At 41.8% G+C, this 18,740-nt stretch overlaps 1 protein-coding gene across 5 annotated transcripts in view; it reads left to right on the plus strand.

Moving 5' to 3' along the window:
- Nucleotides 1-3,520: 3,520 nt before the first annotated feature.
- The window catches only part of SPATA16 (spermatogenesis associated 16), a 137,424-nt gene continuing 122,204 nt past the window's right edge, over nucleotides 3,521-18,740 (plus strand). For 3 of the 5 annotated variants that reach the window (XM_039486929.1, XM_039486925.1, XM_039486930.1), the window contains exon 1: nucleotides 3,521-3,576. The gene's annotated coding sequence lies outside the window, so the exon portion shown is untranslated. Of the gene's footprint in view, nucleotides 3,577-4,497; nucleotides 4,591-16,994; nucleotides 17,014-18,740 lie in introns of those variants that run through there. The other 2 variants (XM_039486927.1, XM_039486928.1) reach the window with 2 other exon arrangements.

The following is an 18,740-nucleotide window of genomic DNA, read 5'->3' on the forward strand; positions in this document are numbered from 1 at the left end:
AAACAATGTCTGAAAGAAAATATTTATGAAAACTGCACTTAAACAGCATCAAAGAGACACTGTCAGAGCTGTTATGCTAAAAACCAGACCTATTTGATTCAGAGACTTGTACATGTGTGATACAGCTGGCTCCCTAGAGATTAAGAGCCCACTACTCACAGCTCCATGTATTTATTTATAATTTTTGTTAAAAAAAATTTATAGACAAATATTCTCCCAGTGTAGTGGACTCCATGTTGTGCTAGTGCATGAGAATCCAAAAAGTTAAATTATTTATAAATGCATGAAGTTGGCCAGTCTAATTCCATTGTGTAAATGTGTGAAATGCACAGAGTGAACAGCATAAATGGTAAAAAAATATATATATATATATATTATTCAGTGGAGGTGGATGCCTCGTCCCAGCTCCTCAATCCAATTTAGGCCCCTAACTCCCATTGAGGAGCTGTTCCCAGGTGCCTTATGGGTTTTTTTCAAAAACAACTATCTGAATCTTTAGGCACCAAAACACCTTTGAATATCTGGTCCAAAGTGACTTGCCTTAGGCCATATAGAAAATTGGAGTCAGGGCAGAGGTTCAAACTCAGAACTCTGGCTCCTGCATTTAGTCGATGCTTTTTGTCATATAATATTTATCCTATTTAGCCATCCCTAGTATAAGCAAGCAAGATAATCAAAATTCTTTCTTCATGATACATTGCAGCCATTCCTCTAGTTCCTTATGGCATGTCAGACCAAGGACCTAACACAGTTCTTTGTTGTGGAGAAACGATGCATATCAATTATCATTTACTTTGAAGGTTTGAAGTCCAGTTTCTCAAAAATGGGAAGTAAACCACACAGTCTGATACCAAAACACATGGAACTATGATGAAAATTTAAAAAAAAATGTATTCTGTACTTTGGACCAGTAGTGCACTAGCACTGGGCTCCCCTACTGTGAGCTGAAATCACTGGAATTGCTGAGCTAAGAGCACTGAGCACTGTGCTAACTAGTGGGGGAGCCTGAAGCTATACTGTGGAGCAGAGCAGCTGGAAGAGTGGAGCCGAGCAGTTTCCGAGGACGGCTGGAGCGGATCACAGCTGGTGGACCAGAGCAGCTGGTAGAGCGGAGCAGCTGTGGGACGGGTGGAGCAGCCCACGGAGCAAGCGGAGCTGAGCAGTTGTGGGGACGACTAGTGGAAGCAGAATCCCACGAAGAGGCAGGGCAGTTGGCCCCAAACCACTAAGGTGCCCCTTTCTACCCAGGCTGGGGAGGGGGACCTCTGCAGGTAGACTCTCGAACTCTGGGGCTGCCTGACCCGGGACAGAGACTTTTGGATTGTGGGACTTTTGGGACTGTGGGTGATTTGGGGGGTTGCTGGACTCAAGAGACCAGAGAGAAGGACATGGCCCAATTTCCTTGGGTGGGTCTTTGCTCACGGTTTGATCTATGAACTCTAGCTGAGGTATTTTCCCAATTTAATGCTTGTTGTTTACCTCATGTAATTAAACCTTTTCTGCTACACCAAGACTCTGTGCTTGCAAGAGGGGAAGTATTGCCTCCTTGAGGCGCCCAGGGGTGTGTGTAAGGTTTTCCCAGGTCACTGGGTGGGGGTTCGAGCTGGTTTTGCATTACATTGTAGGGAAGGGACCCATATGTATTGAACCCGGCCCTTACTGCTATTGTTTCGGCCTGGCAGAAGGGTTACATTTACAAATGGTGTAAGGAGTTATGTGAACCTACTAAAAACATATTTTAAACTACGTAACAAAGCAGAACTGACAAACAGGTTTTCTGCCAGACAAAGCATGTCTATTCTCTTACCCTGTCTCTGATGTAAATTAAACAATGCAAGCCCAACCCAATGGGAGCTGCATTAGCATTCCAAGTCAACAGGAGACACACCAGAGAACAAACAACAGGAGAGCACTGTGAAGGTTTTCTGGACTATAAACTGGGGGACACATAAAACATTTTGTTATCCTCACAGAGGAAACGCCTGAAGGGTGTGGTGTGTTCACAAAAGCTTGGATCCTGCTTATGACTGAAAACCAGCAGTTCTGTCAAAGACTGAATCCTTGGGAGAAAATCTACTTTATTAAATAGGAAAGTTAACCATTAATAAGTATAGACCTAGGATTGCATTTTTTATTTAGTTTTCTATGAGTAACCATTTCTATTTCCACTTATCCTTATTATCTCTTTAGACTTAACCTTGACCATTAAGCTTAGGATTGTTTCACTATAAATATATTTCAGTGCTGTAATATAATAAAGTTGCCGGACCTTGAGCTGTGTCAGTCAAGATGTCTCTTGATGGACAGCTTATCTGGTAATTTCTGTGAGTGTCCAGTAACTGGGGCCGGACCCTGCAGAGGGTACTCCAAGGACTCGGGGATTGGTACGTGTCTAGCACTAGCCAGCATGGAGAGGGTGAGGGGTGCAGAAACATGGAAATCAGTGTTTGTGTGGCCAGTGGCTGTTGGTTTAGGGAGCTGAGCTAGAGCAGGCATTAGACAAAACTGCTTAGTGCTAAGGGCAGGTGGAGTGAGGTCCCTCACAGCCCTGGGGAGTGTCACACTTAAGTGGTCCAATACATGGCAGCCCATCTTTTCACTGGAACTGGTCTGAGAAAGTGTATCAGTCTTGTGGTCCATATGCTATTCTGGCTCCCCACCCTGGTACAGAATCCAGCTCAAGGACCTAAACCTAATTCACAAAGCACTCCCTGGGCTAGGGCCTGATTTAGTGACCACCACTCTTTTCACATGCTATCTGGAATCCTTTGATCCGCAAAAGGACAGAGTCCAGGATGAACCCTTCAGGTCTCTGCGAGCATTCTTTGTCAGAGAACGACTTTGGACTGCAGAACCCCCTGCCACCATAGATTAGGTTTAGTCCACGTCCTCCTCCTTTCAGCATACAGTACCAAACATTAGAGCTGGTCAGAAAATTTGGGGGCATGCAGGATATTGCACCGTGTATGGTACCTCCTCAAATCTTCCTTCTGTTTCAGGTATTTTTGTTAACAGAGTCAGGAAAGCAGAGAAACATAGGGAAAGAGCTTGTTATAAGCCTGGCTCAGATCCCTGCAAGCAATTATAGGATGTATAGCATATCACTCCCAACAAACAACTTTTATTGGACTTTAGCTCTCAGTACCCCACCACAGGCCCAGTATTATGAACAAGTAATGTAAATCATTGTTTATGCCTTGCAATATGGTCTGAGGGAGAACACACTAGTTTAGATCTGTATTGATCTGGCAACTTGTTTTCCGGTCATGGGGCCATAACTAGGAATTGGAGGACCTCCGTCAACATGGTGATAGGGCTATAGGTCGTAGTAGGGAGGCTTATGGGTTTCCACCCCACAGAAACCTCTAGCCACCCTGGTCTTCCACTTCCTTCTTGCTGTTTCAGATGCTGCTGCTAGCTGTTTTCCTCTCCAACTGCTCTGTGCTCTGGAGCCCTACCCCCCACAGCGGAGCAGGAGGAATGGATGGAATGTAATGTTTCAAACCCCTCTGGGTTCCACCTGCCACTTAGGGGCCATACCCAGGTTACAGCTAGGGGAGCTGCAGCTACTGCAAAGTAAGTTTCCATGGTTAAAGTGTCCACTCTGGGTGATAATTCATTCAGCTGCAGGGAGAGGATGTTTATATAAGGTTGGGGCAAGCTAACCTCTGATCTTTTCCCTTATGAAGGTTCATTTTACTTTGATTTGGCTGGGGAAAATGACCCGTAGCTCTCCCCTTACCACACAGAGACACACTAAAAGAGAACTAGAGAAGGCTCATATCTGCAGTATAGCAAGCCACACCCTCTTTCTCCTTCCCCACTCACCCAACAAAAGAAAAGGCTTGGGAATGGGAAGCTTCTCTCTCTTTCCAAATCACCTAAATTTGCAGCAATAAAAAGAAACTAAAACTTTCTTCCAAGCTGCCTCCTCTCCTCCCCCACCAAGACCCCAGCCATTCCCTTGTTCCCTTCATTGTCTAAAATCAGGCTCCACCCAGTGCTGCCATCTCCCTGGGCACATCAAGAGGGTTCCCCAAACTCTCTCCTGCACCTGCTCCCATCAGGGTCACTTAAGTAAAAATTACATTTACTAACTTTGAAGGGGTTGGGAGGAATGGGCAGAAGCCTCCTTTCTTTGTCCCCCTTTTTGTTTCTCTCTTGCCTTCTCCTTCCATCTCTCCATCTCCTTCCATCTTCAGTCAATTCTCTCTCTCTCTCTCTTTTCTCTGATTATTGCATTCTCTCTCCCAGGATTTCTCACCCTCATCCCTCCACACTTGGCTGGGTCACCCACTATTCCTCCTTTGAGCCATCCACATTCCTTCTCACTGTCTACCCAACTGCACCGGTGGTTACCTGCATTTCTCTTCCTCACCCTTCTTGCTACCTTAGATCCCCTCGCCAGCCCAGTCTCTCTGTTCCTAGTGCCACTGCTCCATATGCTGAAGCCCAGCAGAGCCAGAGATGTGGATAGAAAGTCTTGTTTCAAACCTCTCTGGGTTCAGCTGGTGCAGGTGCTGCTCAGGGCCACACCCAGGACACAGCTGGAGGAGCTGCTCAGAGGTAGCACCAAAAGCAAGTTTCCTGGTAGGTGGAGTTAATAATTCAGCTGCTTGGTTTGTAACAATCTGGTGCATTTATTGTTCTGTTTGAGACTTTAGGTCTTATTTGTTCTTGTTTGTTGTATCTTCTTTGTGCTGCCTCATTCACCTTTTTACCTCTGACAATAAGGCTTGTAAGTAATGAGGATGTCAGGGGATGGATTCAAACAGGACTAAAACTGATGTTTGTGAGTTTGATTTCTCCGTGTAACCTATTCTGAAATGTTTTTTTGAACAAATGTGCAGTACTGAGGCATTGGATCAAATATCCATATGATGAGCCTTTCTCTACTGCTGCTTTTTAATCTGTTGTCTCATGAGTCCTGTTCATTTGAGTTAGAAGAGGCAGGGACTTTGTCTCTTTATGTGTTCCCTAAATGCTGTATATACTTATGGCACTCTATAAAGATTAATGTTAACATTACTAATTGTAGTTCACCCACACAGATTTAAATGTGTGCAGCATTTAGCATTTCATCAAGGGAATGAGCAATAAACATGCTATTGTAAAAAAATGTTTAACATTTATATTTGGGGGAGGTCAGGTGGGAAGGGAGTGAAGATGTCATACAATCCTATTGATCTGTGAATCTCTCTGCCTGGGCCCACGGGATGGGTAATTCAAGGTGGGTAAATGCTCCTGCTCTGTGCTGAGACCAGTGATGGGATAGCGGGGCAGGGTAAACAAACTTCCCCTGAGGAGGAAGGGTCTGTTCCATCAGGTCTGGCATGTTCCAATTGCAAAACATTGTCTCCTCAAGGACAAAGTTATTGAGCTAGGAAGGGTCCCCACACCCCGACTGGGTTGGGCTGGCTCACCAGCCTTTGGGGAGGAAGTCTTCCTTAGAGAGGAAGAATATGAGTAAGTAGCTGGATGAGGATGCAGAAGACATGAATTCAATCCCATCTCTGCTGCTGACTTTCTCTGTGACCACGAGCAAGACACTTGCATCTCATTGGGTTTCAGTTCCCCTTCAGTAAAATGGGGTTAATAATACTTCCTTTCTCTGTTTTATATATTTGGATTGTAAACTTTTGGGGGTAGAATCTTACTATGTGTATGTACTAGCGCAATGTAGCCCTGATCTCAGCTGGGGCCTCCGTGTGCTACTGGGATGATGATAAATATATTAAGCACACATAATCGCTCTGCACAGAAGTGGATTTAATGACATTAGGCCCCGATCCCACCAGTGGTTCTGCATGGATGTATCCTTGTGCCTGTGCCGATACAAATACAGGATCAGGGCCTCAGCTGGAATTTTGGGAGCTAGGAGAATTCCTGCCACATTTCACTGCTATGGAGAAGAAGAGAAGGAACATGAGACTCCAGGCCAGTGAAAAGAATATATTTTTCAGACATTTTGATTTTTATCTCATTGGGCTTCCTTTTTCTCAGTAAATTTAATAACACGTTCTAAATCTAATATCCAAACCCATGGTTCACCAGTCTGTTTTATAGTTGGGGGAAATATAATCTGCAAATGAAATGAAACTTTTTTCCAGTAAAGTTTAAAGAATGCATGACAACTAATCTTAAAATATTGCCACTTAATGTCAGCTTGTTTACTGAAAAAATACATGATAAAGCCTTTTCGGTAATCACAGCTTGAAACAAAGCAGAGCTTTCTTGGGCTAATGAGTGAAGATACATTTATTCATTTATCGGCTTTTCAATGGCACTCATTATCCTAATACCTTAGTGTTTCACAAGAATTAATAAGTTTATTCTTACAGCACCCTGGTGAAGAAGGGAAACATTATTATCTCTCTGAGGGACAAAGAGACCACGTGAGTTATCCAAAGCTACACAGGAAATCTGCAGCAGAGCTGGGCTAACACAGATTTCCTGGTTATTACTCCAGTCCACAGCCTTAACCACAAAACCATCCTTCCTCATCCAGTATTGCTACTCCTAAGCAATACAAATCATTACCCAAGCTCCAAAAAATCATGAGATTAAAAAAAAATAATACATTTGCAGTCTTTTTCTTTGCCTTCTGGTTTCTGAGCCTTTACGTTGCACTTGGGTCACGTTTGCAAGCTTTTCTTTGCAACCTTGAGGGGTGTTTTTTTTTTCTTTTTTAATGAAAGCTGAGCTTCTCATCGAATCACTGGGGCCTCAGGAAGCACTCAAAATATGGCGAGACTTGCCATAAAATCATCACGGTTATATTATATACTTTTTGTATAAACCATTACATTGCCAAATCTAATTCCTCCTTTATCCTGTCCATACTGCACTTTACTTTTTCTAATGCTTTCAAACTTCTTTTGATTTCATGTGAATTTGGCATGCTTGGGCTGCAGGATGGGGCACACATTATGAAAAATCACCAGTTACACAGAGAGTGGATTTTTTAAAACCATTAACTCTGCTCCCATTGAAGTCTATGAGAATTTTGCTGTTGATTTCAATGAAAGCAGAGTTAAATCAACAACGAGAAAATCCCACCCATATACACTATTTTAAAAGAGTGTGCAGTGGGTACAGTTAAAAAGGTTTTACTGGTTCCAATGGTATTACTCCACTGTAAATATAGGCCCTGATCCTGCAAACACTCATGCACATGCTTAACTTTATGGAAGTCAATGGGCCTACTCACAGTTGTAAAATTCAGCCTGTGTCCGGGTGTTAGTTTTTAACACCATAGGGAATACATGCTTGATATAGTAAAATCTTATCTAACACTTTAACAAAAAATAAAGACTAACTGTGCCCACTCTAATTCAAATATTTATTACAAATCTTTCAAAATGTGCAGTATATAAAAACCCTGTAAGCCTTTGGATCTTGTAGGCTCCTTAGTTCTTCTGTAACTAGGCTACAGAGTAGCACTTAAGCTGCTGTGCCTTTGTTGCTGCTTTGAAAATAATGTAACTGCAGTTGCAGCAGGAATTTAAAGAGAAGCCAGTGTCTGAAGCAAGCTCCACTAAGAATCTCCTGTCTTTGTGCTTAGTTTTCCCCCTCTTTTTTTTTTATTTAATTCCAGCATCCGCTCATATTGTGCTTGTTTCATGGTGGAAATGGCTAAGGGTTGGATTCACAGTGGTTTTAGTTTGGCCTTGCTGCTTAAAACCTTTGCATTTACTGTACCTCTGTAGACACAGCCATTTGGAGGATAGCAAATGATATCTCATTTTTAAAAAATTCTCCCTGTCCAACACTAAAGCAATTTCTTTTAATGCAACATATCAGGAACTGGAAAAAAAAATATGGGCTACATTCTCAGTTACACTAAGACCCCTTCAGACTTTCTGCAGCATAAGGAGCACCACTGTGCAGGGGGTGACCTTGACTGATGCCGAGCTGGCTAATTCTGCTCCTCGATCGTAGCACATGGGGATGGGGGTATGTCAGAGGCAGGGAGGAAGGTGTGGTCAGTGCACTGCATTAGTTGTTCTCTGCTTTACAAGGCCCACAGGGGACCAGAGGAAGCAGAATATAAAATGTAGCAGTAGGGCTCTGAAGAGTCCCAGAACAGAGGCGGCACAAAGGAAACTGCCACCATCCTCACCCTGTTTCTGCCCGTATTGTGACAGATTTTTGTTACCAATCTGCCTGGAGCGTCAGTTGATCAGGCTGACACCACAGGATCGTTGGGGGAGGAGATGATGAAACACATCAAGTGTCTAGATTTTTAAGTTTTATTGATAAAAATAATTAAATAACAGCAGAGAGTGCTGGGAACTCTCCCACGTCACTCAGGGGAAGAAAGAAAGCATTAGAGCCCAAAGCCCTGACCTACTTTTATACTCACACACACTAACCAAAACTGGCCAGGCCTGGGTGTAACGTAAGAAGAAGAGGGAGGAGGGGTGGACAGGAGTGCTGTCCTGGGCCCAGGTTGTCCGGGGAATCCTCTGTAATCTCCAAGTTTCTCCAGCTCTCAGGAAGGTTTTATGTCCTGGGCTCCTGCCAGGGGAGGTTATTCCACTCAGGGACCTCTGCTTCTGGTGCTCTTTGTGCCAGTCCAAACTGGCTTGCTGTGGCCTTCTCGGCTGCCCAAAACACACTGGCTCTGGAGAATTTGTTTTCCCTTCTGTTGGCCTTCACCATCACCACCTCATTCGCTCTGTTTTCGCTGCTATCTTTGCAGCTCTGCTCCACTTAGTTCTCCTCTTCTCACGACTGGGCAGCTGTAGATTTTTTTGTCTGTAGATTTCTCATTGAGCCCATGATCTAGGGCCAGGGCCAGCATCTTACCTTCACACGGAGTTAGTTAAAGTGCCGACTTAACCCGTGCTCTGCTTTTTCTTTCTCCTCTTCTCTCCCCTACCCCCCCCCCCGCCCGCCTTGGTCTCTCGTACTCCTGCAAAGGAATCTTCCATTCCCCACTCACACACCTTTGACCGTCCCCAAAATGCTTTGTGATGCTTGCAACAGTGTTAGCCACATACAATGCTGATTTGCCTTCCCCGGGGACTCCCTGAGGGAGGGGGCCATTGGGGTGTGACACTAGTGCAAGGACCAAGTAACTGAGAATCAGGTCCGATAACTTTCCCTCTTTTCAGAGCATGTTGATATGACGGTGGGGGACTAAACTAAATAATTTTGAACTATGCAACTGAATAAAGCTACATAGGTGACTAGGAACTGACATCAGCTAATCATACCACTCCATCATTCATATCCATCTTATAAAATAAAGCCCTGAGAAGAACACTCATTTTACAGAGCTTTCCAATAAAATGTGATACAAAAAAGCAAAACATCTTCTTAAAAAAGAATAATCCAAGATCAAATTTAAATTGAAAATGGTCTCTTAATTCAGCAGTTTGGGTTTCTGATCATAAATTACCTGTATGTGTATTTCAGGATACACAGCAATGAAAGCACCTGCTCCTTTTTAAACCTGAATTTTGCAGTAGCCAATAGAACAGCTTGGAAGATCTAGAGCAATAAAAGTCATGCTTTGGCAACAACTGTGATACCGTGGTCCCAAATATAGCATTACCATACACTATCAGGTTCTCCTGGCAGTTTTAAAATCATTTGGATACTGAACGAGGGAACCAATGTAATTCCCTCTCAGCTGGTGTAATAGTTTGAGTCACCTTATTGCAAGTTAATATTCAGGTTGCAACATCTTGCACCCATTGGAGCCTTGCAGAATTTTCTCAGGGAGGTTGTAAAATAAAACATTACCGTAGTCTAACTTAAAGGTTACGAAAGCATGGACTACAGCATCAGCATTAGTCTGTGACAGCATTGGCTTTGTTCCAGCAGCAGTCGGTAGAAGATAAAAGCAAGGACTAACCATATATTTAATATGATAAACACAGGCACGAGAGTCCATTGCAACCCCTAAGTTTGTTTATTTTTTAATGGAAGTAGAAGGAACATTTAAATCAGCATTAATGCATACATATAGAAAATGTGTACTTGGTAGGAAGGTTTCCAGTATAAATAGGAAACCTACAATGCCGTTTTATGTCAGCCTGTTCTTTAGATGTGTATGACCAAACCAAGATGACTGCAGTATTCGGTAAAGAGAGAGAAAAGAACTAATGTTCTTGTAACATTCAAGTATCAGAGGGGTAGCCGTGTTAGTCTGGATCTGTAAAAGCAGCAAAGAGTCTTGTGGCACCTTATAGACTAACAGACGTTTTGGAGCATGAGCTTTCATGGGTGAATACCCACTTCGTCAGATGCATCCGACGAAGTGGGTATTCACCCACGAAAGTTCATGCTCCAAAACATCTGTTAGTCTATAAGGTGCCACAAGACTCTTTGCTGCTTGTATCTTTGTAATCTTAAAATAATGCATTGAAGGTAATAGACACTGCTAAAGCAAGAACATGGAGATCAAAAAGTGATCACCATGAAAGCCAATTGTTGAGAGATGAAGAAACTGAATTAAGGTCAGAAATTAGGACCAACCCACTGGTAAAATACCAAATAAGCTTCAAAAATAAGAGAGCTATCTCAGAGACCAACTTGAAGCTTGTGATTGTTCTAGGAGGACACTATAATCCAGCATCAAAAGTTGCAGGCTAATGAAAAAGAATAAAAAAGAAATACTGAACTAAAGTTTGCGAAAAGGGTATAAGTCTTCTTAGTACTTTACCAACGTGACCTCAGTCCTTAAGCAAGATAAATAAAATGTAGAAGGAATTTTTGGGGAGATTCTATCTGCTTTAAAGTTAAGGCTGAGTTTTGCACTTAAAAAGGGGATTCAAATTCCTTATTATGTATAGGAAATATAGCGTACCTTCCCCCAAATTACAGCATTTATTTTATGAGCGCAGAATGAATTTTCTGATAATTTAAAAGTAAATCTGTGTTAAAATTAAATTTTAAATTGGAAGTTTAAAGAATTTAACACCCTGTGTTATATATTGTTATCCCAAATGATATACATAACAGAATGTCACATACTCTTCAAAATTTTTAGGTAGTTAAAACTCATTGAAGTCTCATACATAAGGTATTTTTGAAGATAGTATGTTGTAATTAAGCTAAATTATTATTATAGACCAATATACAGGGCCAAGTCAATAACTCAGGTCACTGTTCAGTGGAGCTACTGTGACTTAAAAAGAGCAGCTCAACCAATCATCATATTTCTCTCCAGCTAATTAGTATACTGCATTTCTTTTGGTTGAGATAAGTCATTGGGGTCAGGGAGAGGAGTCTACACAAATTAATAATTCTCATTGATAGATTTCTTGGCCCTCAACTGTCATTGCTCTTAAAAATTATGTGGCTGCATGTAAGCAAATGAAGGGCCAGATTCGCCAGTACATGCTGGATGGTTTGTGTTGTTTCAGTTGATGCAAAATAGCTATAAATCTGGTGCTCAGATACTACAACAATGAGAGCCACAAAAATCCATGGAAAGAGAGAGAAAAAGAGATAATGCTCTAACTGTTTTGCATTGCTCCATAGTGATGCAAAGCAGCCAGAGGAATCTGGCCCTAAAAATTAAAATATAAAAAGTAATTTAAAAGGTTAATATCATCTGTGATAAACTCATTAAATATCTGAGGGGTAGCCATGTTAGTCTGTATCCACAAAAACAACGAGGAGTCCGGTGGCAGGTTAAAGACTAACAGATTTATTTGGGCATAAGCTTTTGTGGGTTAAAAAACCCACTTCTTCAGATGCATGGAGTGAAAATTACAGATACAGTCATAAATATATTTTGGCACATGAAGAGAAGGGAGAACCAATGTTGAAGGACAATTTAGTTAGGGTGGATGTGGTACACTCCTAATAACTGATGAGGTGTCAATACCAAAAGAGGGAAAATTGCTTTTGTAGTGAGCCAACCACACCCAGTTCAAGCCCAGATTGATGGTGTTAAGTTTGCAAGTGAATTGTAGCTCAGCAGTTTCTCTTTGAAGTCTGTTTTTGAAATTTTTTTGTTGAAGTATGGCTACTTTTAAATCTGTTAGTTAAGCTCATTAAAGATATCAGAACTCTTTAGGTCTCCCATTTTGTATTCACATGCAGCATTTTTAATAATAATAATAAAATAGGAAATTCCTGTGGAAAAACTATTTTATAATGGAGTTAAGGTTGAGAGTATATAATGGTATTTTAAGGGTAAAAAAATTACATCACAAACACAAGCCTAATAACCCCAAGATATTCAGAGTTAAAGTTACTTTTAAATGACATCCAAATTTGTTATGGTAAGGAAATGCACAGCTAAAGCACACAAGCAACTTTAATGATGTCATGTGAGGGAAAATTAAAATCTAATTTCTCATTAAAAGTCAGGTTAATCTAATTTGAGATAAACACAAAAATTATAATTATGATTATTGCATGCTGTTATTACGGGACATAGCTAAGGTTTTTTCCTTTAAATTACTGATGTCCACTGTCAAGCTTATCTCCAGTGTAATGTAGGTTTTCGTTTCTTTTCTTTTTTTGTCAGGGACTATTAAACAAAGTCGACGTTATTCCACACTGCATGGAATGGAATAAGCATATCTTGTGTATTTGCTAGAGGAGCTAGAGCAAGTCAGGAGCTGGGACCTCCTAAGGTCTGGGGAGCTATCTAAATGCTTCATCATTTGTCCAAACCTTTGAAGTCTGCGTAGCTATAGTTTCTATCACTACAGAAATATTGTAGCTAAGATGAAGAGCAAGTAGTGCTTTACCATAAAGATAACAAGGCAAAAAGCAGTGGTGGCCTAAAGAAGGAGCATGAATCTGTAGGACTGATCATAGGACTATTTGCCAGGAACTCCTGTATTCTAGTTGCTCCATGGGCATTGACTTACTGTGTGGCTTTGGGTAAATCACTTATCTACCTCAATTTCCCCACTGGTAAAATGGAAACACTAATATTTAATTTCATACCTAATGAGGAATTCAGCCTGACTGAGGTACTGTGCCACCTCAAGTCCCCTGGTTTTCAACAGGATTGGTGGCTGCACAGCCCCTTGCAGTATTGGTTGGGGCTGCACTGGGGATTAATTAGCTTATATTAGCATAGGGCTTTGAAAATACAGAGCGCTCTATCTGTTCTGCTACTGGGTTGTATTATTCAACCAAACACTGATGTCCCCTTATTATTCTGTGTTATTTTCATCAAGTAGTACTCAGAGGCTTCCGTCAAGATCGGGCACCATTGTGTTTACTGCTGCTGCTTTTAAATCTAATTGCTCTTTGCCACCACTGAATTTAAAGTGAAGTGTAGTTATTGCTGCAGGAAGGAGCAATCATCTTTTTCCATCATCAGGATGACTCTTCCCTTCCCCCCTACAAGCACTTGCAGTCCTCCCTAGCGTATAGCCCATTTAATAAAGCAGTGCATCGGGTCTCGGATTTAGACCTTGCTCTTTAATTGCTATAACAAAAATGAATTATTAGCACAGACGGTTCCACGTGAATAAAAGTCTGTGGTTTTTGAGAATAAACGTCTCCACTTTACCTTGATGTTTATTTTTGATAAATGTCTTGTCATGTCAATGAGGAACCTGAGTCATTTAACCATCACTCATTGGAATGACACCTGAGCCTAGAGATTGTCTTGAAAGTTTCAGCGATTTAAGTCCCTGTCGCACTGCATCCCTTTTCTTTTCATGGCATCAGGAAATTCCAGGTTGTGGGTGTGCATTTGATTACACATGCATGAATGCTTCAGTGCCCTCCCACCACTTATCACTTTGATTCTTATTAGCCAGCCTAACTCAAGCAGAAGAATTCCAATACTGTCTTTAAGGATCACCTGAGCAGAAGCTTCTGGATAAATTGTATTGTTCAGTGAATGCACCCGAAGTTCTGTGCAGCTAACTTGTCAGAAAACAACATAATTCTGTAGACTGAAGTACAAGGATTATGGTTATGACATAGTTTGCTCATGCTTTTCTATGAGGAATGAACTTCTGATACATAGGAATTGATTAGCTCCCAGGAGTCACCAGCTTCCCTCTTCCCAGATTTGTGTACAGGAAACTCCAGGCCAGATCCAAAGCTGGTTAAAAAAAATCTATTGTTGCCAATTTACAGCAGCAATTGAGGATCTGGCCTGACTCTTTAAGATTTCCTAATTGTCACATAGGGACTGGGGCCCGCATGGACCCTTCCTGCAACATTTTCTCAATTGTGGAACAGATTATGCTTTTCAGCATCTGTTGTCTGCTGCTCTGTGTTCCAACCCTTGATTTTGCTCTGCTGTTTTTACTGTTCTTCTTTCCACTTCACTACCTCTGCATGGGACATCAGATACAGTAGTTACAAAGCAATCAAAACAAACAAAAAAAATCCAACCAGTGAAACAGATAAAAAATGAACCTTAGAGTTAACTAAATGTAGTCAGGGAGACCTATGCAGTGAATGAAGATAATATGGGAGGACATTTTGGAAAGAAGAATGCCCATTGGATAGCTGAAACTGGCTTATGTATTCATAGGTGAGGGCAGTTCTGGGGTGGCTTACATTTTCTTCTCTTTCTCAGACCCCTCCTTCTGATTTCCTTTGCATCTTTTCTTCTCCATCCTTCTTTTCTTCTTTCCATGATCGCTCTTCTTGTCTTCTGTCTTCCCTTCTCTCTTCTTTTGCTTGTCTGATTTTGTGATATATACAGCTCATTCCATAAGCCTTTCCCTGTGTCCCAGTGGAAAACTTTTTCCCCAGTTTCTCCATAATTTTGTTATTGATCTTTCAAGTAAACTTATAACCTCCACACAAATATTGTAACTTGGTTTTGTGCCATTCATTATTGGAAGTTCTTTAGCTAACTCTAAAGTAGCACAATATATTTTGTAAAGATTGGACATAATTATTTGAACTGAGCCTATTATTAATCAGACGTTAGTTCTCACTGGTCCTTCTACATATTGTTAGGCTTTTTTATCTTTGATAAAGGGCTGGCTTGAAACTTTAGGCATAACTCAGATCAAAAGATGGTCCATATAAAGCATCAACTCAGGAATAACCCAGAAGACATTATGACTCAGACACTCCTATGAGCCACAATTCTTATCTTGCTCCTTCCTTGCTCTGTGGAGTAGTAATTGCTAACCAATAGCAGCTGGTTCTCTTTATAATCCCTTTTTATATTGTTTTCCTGGCCTTCTACCATAATTAGAAAATATCACAGAACCCACATTCCCAGCCCCAGGGGTAAAAAAAAACCAGGATCTCTGGAGCTCCTAGCCCTACCTTCCCAGCTCCTAGCCATGAGAAAAATCTTCATGATTTAGGATTTCCCTGAGCTTATTTCCCTGTTTGTACCCTACACATGCACCCTTGTTTCTCACACAAAGAACTGGTCTTTTTTATGGACTTCTGGTTTCTCTTCTTTTCTTCCCATATTGGCTGTTAAATCTCTTTTTTATATATTTTTTTAATTTCTATTTTCTCTCCCCCTTCCATCCTGATTTTCCCCCTGTGTATATCTCTGGTCCTGAGATTGTACGGCTCTGCTGCTGCTTTGTTGAACTGCTGGTCCCTTGTGGAAAGGCAAACCAGGCATCAGATCCCACTCAGGCTTTGTGCTGATAGGAAGACATCACCATGCAATGCTGAGATGCCCTTCTTGCTGTCTCTTTTCTTTCTCCCATGGTTAGGCAGTATTTACTCCCTTCTTTTTTGATGAAAGTCTTTTACTAGCAGATAGAGAGAGGAATTCACTTCCACAATCCCTACCATCTTGAATTGAGGAGCTGAAATTGTCACTTATTCCCTTTACCTTTAGCTGGGGAGAGTTTTTAGGTGGTACACCTCTACCCTGATATAACGCGACCTGATATAACACGGGTTCGCATATAGCACGGTAACCCCAGGGCTCCAGCAGCAGGACTCGGGTGGCGCTTTAAAGGGCCCAGGGCTCCAGCTGCTGTGGGGAGCCCCAGGCCCTATAAATCACCACTGGAACCCTGAGCTGTGGCATCGGGGCTCAGCCAGTAATTTAAAGGGCCCAGGCTCCCCGCAGCGGCCGGAGCCTCAGGCTCTTTAAATCACCGCCAGAGCCCTGCCGCTGCTACCCTGATACAATGAGGTATCACCTATGACACGGTAGGGATTTTTGGCTCCCAAGGACCACGTTATATCAGGGTAGAGGTGTATTAAAATGGTATTAACTGTCCCTTTTTTGCAAAAAGAGAAGAAGTTATCTGCTCCAGACAATCTTAGTGTTGTTACTTTTGTTGTGATTGGGTTCAATCCTGTTTTTTTTTAAGACAAAAAAGGTCAAACACATCAAAGGAGACAGAAAAGAATTGCAAAGATAGAAAATGCAGCTTTTGTCACTGCTGCTGACTTGCAACCTTGCTGATGGAGAACTATAGGCACAGCACGTGGTCTGATTGACCACTCCAAGACCTGGCAAATTTGTACCAGCACTGGGCTGTTTAGGGTGGTACTTTTAGCTGCCTCACTGGCCACTGGTTCACAGCAGTGTTGCAAAACATGCAATTTTGGCCAACTACACCAAACAAAAGTCAAAAAGTGAAAGTTAGGAAATAAGGTGCAGAAGGAGAAGAACTTATGAGGGAATGGAACCAGGAAACCACATCTCACATTGCAGGAGCTGTTCAGAATTCAGACAAAGCCAATGGAGGTGGTGATGTCATCATTTCTCTCTCTGGGTCAGGATGCCTTTCCTGGTAAGGAGGATGATGGCCCAACAGTGATATGGTGAATTTGTGAACCATGGGAGAGAGCCCAAAGTACTGGAAATGGGCAAATATACTACCTGTCTGTAAAAAGGGGAATAAGGGCAACCCAGGGAATTACAGACCAATCAGCTTAATTTCTGTACCCAGAAAGATAAAGAAGCAAATAATCAATCAATCAATTTGTAAGCACCAAGAAGATACGCTGATAAATAACAGTTAATATGGATTTGTCAAAAACACATCATATCAAGCCAATCTAATATCCTTCTTTGATAGGATAAGAAGCCTTGTGGATAGGAGAGAAGCAGTAGATGTGATATACCCTGAGGTTCGTAAGGCTTTTGATACTGTTTCAGATGAACTTCTCATAAACAAACTAGATAAAAATAACCTAGACAAACCTACTGTAAGGTGGGTACACAACCGGTTGGAAAAGCATACTCAGAGAGAGTTATCAATGGTTCACAATCAAGCTGGAAGGGCATATCGAGTGGAGTCCCACAAGTATCAGTCCTGGATCTGGTTCTAGTCAATATCTTCATAAATGATTTGGATAATGGCATACAGCAGGGATCAGCAACCTTTGGCACATGGCCCATCAAGGAAATCTGCTTGCGGGCTGGGACAGATTTTTTACCTGCAATGTCTGCAAGTTCAGACGATCGCGGCTCCCACTGGCTGCAGTTCGCTAACACATCCCTCGGCCCACACTGCTTCCCGCAGCCCCCATTGGCCTGGAACAGCGAATGGCGGCCAGTGGGAGCTGCGATCGGCCAAACCTGCAGATACTGCAGGTAAACAAACCGTCCCGGCCTGCCAGTGGATTTCCCTGATGGGCCGCGTGCCAAAGGTTGCCGATCCTTGCGCTATACAAACATATAATAAATGATACTCCAAGCCTCAAAGAGCTATGGGCGACATAGGGCTAACTTTCTGCAGACTAGCCTAAAAAATTACCAGTCCTCATGCCAAGGTTTAGCCGAGAGCACAGTTTTGTTTTTTTACATCCAAGTTAAAATGGTGGTTTATAGAGGAAGTGCTGACAAAACTTCACTGCAGCAGCCTGGACAATGCAGCTGTAATAATGGCAAGTGTGCCCTTATTCCAGCAAGAAAAATGTAAGGAATTCTGATTTTGCACAGAATGAGCTATTACTTATGTCTACCACAAAGAAATAGAGTACCTGGAAAAAAATACATTCAAGTTTTTTTTCCCAAAAAAACCCTAAAAATAAAAAAGATGAGAGGTGACTCAGGCTTTCAAACAATAAAAATAGCAAGATGAAAGAACTAGGTTGCTTCATTGCCTAGAGAAATGGCTAGAATCTTTAGCCATTCTGAAACCTGATTGTGAAAGATTCACTTTTATGGGCTGCTAAGAAGGTGTTGACCTTCGTCATCAATAGACAGCCTAAGCTTTTGTGGTTTTCAGCAGTAAAGGAAGTGATTAAGACGTCATCCTATTGAAATGTCAACTGGGAAAATCTCTAGTTCGAATCTCAGTGTAGCTGTTGTCTGCACACACACACACACACACGGACAAAATATCTGTAAGTTTGACACAGATATATCTTGCTTTATTTTTAAGTGACAAACCTGGTATGGACTGATGAGGATATCTGGAATCTGGTACAATTGCAGTTATGATAGTTGACGTTTAGCTTATAGCCTGTTTGGTGGGGGCGGGGACTTTGGATGTGTTTTGCAACAGTACTATATATTTGCACCCACTTTGGAGAACTGAAACGTAGGTCACTGAACTGTAGGGATGACAATGGTGTAGTGGGTCCCTGAAAAATGGGATTGCTTGCATGCTGTTTGTGATGACTTCTATTCCAGCACTGGTATAAATGTGTAAATAAACAAGTTACAGTTAGAATATATCCAGATGTCATGTCACTGAAGTTTCCTCCACTAGGAAGCTTCTCTGAAAAGCGCCAGAAATGTGTTACTGCTCAGCAGAAGGGCAAAAATATGATAAATCCTCAGAAACAGATGCCATTTCCAAATACAGCTGAGTGACAAAAATTTTAGTTTAAATTTAGCTTAAATTTAG

Source organism: Mauremys reevesii, linkage group 9, assembly GCF_016161935.1.
Source record: "Mauremys reevesii isolate NIE-2019 linkage group 9, ASM1616193v1, whole genome shotgun sequence".
In the NCBI taxonomy this organism is placed as follows: Eukaryota; Metazoa; Chordata; order Testudines; family Geoemydidae; genus Mauremys; species Mauremys reevesii.